The sequence below is a fragment of the Pteronotus mesoamericanus genome, unplaced genomic scaffold, assembly GCF_021234165.1.
Source record: "Pteronotus mesoamericanus isolate MK-2021 breed Mesoamerican mustached bat unplaced genomic scaffold, CSHL_Meso_final contig_20, whole genome shotgun sequence".
NCBI lineage: Eukaryota > Metazoa > Chordata > Mammalia > Chiroptera > Mormoopidae > Pteronotus > Pteronotus mesoamericanus.
In genome coordinates this window covers 83,801,778-83,803,789 of record NW_026555085.1, presented here as the reverse complement: position 1 = coordinate 83,803,789, position 2,012 = coordinate 83,801,778, and the positions used below count along the sequence as shown (strand labels likewise).

Here is a 2,012-nt window from a genome sequence, read left to right as displayed (position 1 = left end):
GAGACTTTTCTTTCCTCATACCCTTACCAAGATTGGAAATTATCATTCCTCTTAATTTGTGCCAGTTTTAAAGACATATTTTATCATTAACATATACAAATGCAAAAAGAGTGGCAGAAATCAAATAGTATCTATGAAGATTTAAAAGTGGAAGAAATTGTATCAAATAAGGAGGAATGAGAATCAAGAAAAGAAGATGGATGATAAAGGCCTAAAGCAACTGAGAGGATTTCAACAAATAAAAATGGAAGAGATCCCAGACAGAGAAAACAAGGCAAGATTAGGAAATAGTGAGTGAACAGCCCAGTTTGATTAGCATGTAAGATGGAAGTAAGTAGAGTAAGACCATATGTGGCACAAAAATGATAAGTAGAGTTCAAATTTGTCTGACATTAATTATCTAACATTGGTGTTAACGACAATTTGGAAACTATGATGAGAGTCATTCATTTCTTCAAGAAGCCTTTATTCATTACCTACAAGATGCCAAGTGTTTACATCACCGATGGGAGAATAAAAAGGCAAAGGGAGTTTAATTAGAAAGAAAACTGGGAAACTAAAATGACATGGACACCAATGGAGGGATGTTGACACAGATGTGGAGATTAATGGAGAAAAATTGAGGATAATAAAAACCGAGAAAAAAATTATTGGATTTAGTGCTTGCTTCAGCAGCACATATACTAAAATTGGAATGATACAGAGAAGACTAGCAGGGCCCCTGTGCAAGGATGACATGCAAATTCGTGAAGCCTTCCATACTTTTTATTTCTAGAAAAGTATGACCTTCCAACTCTGAATGAAGAAGCAGAAAGCCTGAACAGACCCATAACAGCTGGTGAAATTGAAGCAGTAATCAAAAAACTCCCGGCACACAAAAGCCCTGGACCGGACAGATTCATAGGAGAATTTTACAAAACATTTAAGGAAGAGCTAACCCCTGTCCTTCTCAGACTATTCCAAAAAATCCAAGAAGAGGGAAGACTCCCAGACTCTTTTCATGAGTACAGAATCATCCTAATCCCAAAACCAGGTAAAAACACAACAAAGAAAGAAAACTATAGGCCAATATCGCTAATGAACGTAGAGGCCAAAATCCTCAACAAAATATTGGCAAACCACATCCAGCAATACATTAAAAGGACCATCCACCATGATCAAGTGGGATTCACTCCAGGGATGAAAGGATGGTTCAATATTTGCAAATCAATAAACGTAATACATCACATAAACAAAAGGAAAGACAAAAACCACATGCTCATCTCAATAGATGCAGAAAAAGCATTTGATAAGGTACAGCACCAATTTATGATAAAAACATTCAGCAAAATGGGAATAAAGGGGGTACACCTCAACATATAAAGGCCATATATGAAAAAGCTACAGCCAACATCATACTCAACTGGCAAAAACTAAAAACTTTCCCACTGAGATCGGGAACAAGACAAGGATGCCTGCTTTCACCACTTCTTTTCAACAAAGTATTGGAAGTCCTAGCCACAGCAGTGAGACAAGAAAAAGAAATAAAAGGCACCCAAATTGGAAAGGAAGAAGTAAAACTATCATTGTTTGCAGGTGACATGATAGTATACATAGAAAACCCTGTAGACTCCACCAAAAAACTATTCGACCTAATAAGTGAATTTGGCAAAACAGCAGGATACAAAGTCAATATTCAGAAATCAAAGGCATTTTTGTATACCAACAATGAAATATCAGAAGCAGAAATCAGGAAAAAAATACCATTTGCTATAGCAACAAGAAAAATAAAGTACCTAGGAATAAATTTAACCAAGGAGGTAAAAGACCTATACGCAGAAAACTATACAACACTGAAGAAAGAAATTAAGGAAGACACAAATAAATGGAAGCATATACTGTGTTCATAGATTGGAAGAATTAACATCATTAAAAAGTCCATACTACCCAAAGCAATTTACAGATTCAAAGCAATCCCTATTAAAATACCAATGATGTATTTCACAGACATAGAACAGACATTTCAATAATTT

General features: G+C 35.4%; 1 non-coding gene across 1 annotated transcript; it reads left to right on the top strand.

Moving 5' to 3' along the window:
* Positions 1–659: 659 nt before the first annotated feature.
* On the top strand, positions 660–766 carry LOC129067972 (U6 spliceosomal RNA). Its single transcript, XR_008528799.1, has one exon. It is a non-coding gene; the product is annotated as a U6 spliceosomal RNA (small nuclear RNA).
* The last annotated feature ends 1,246 nt before the right edge of the window (positions 767–2,012 follow it).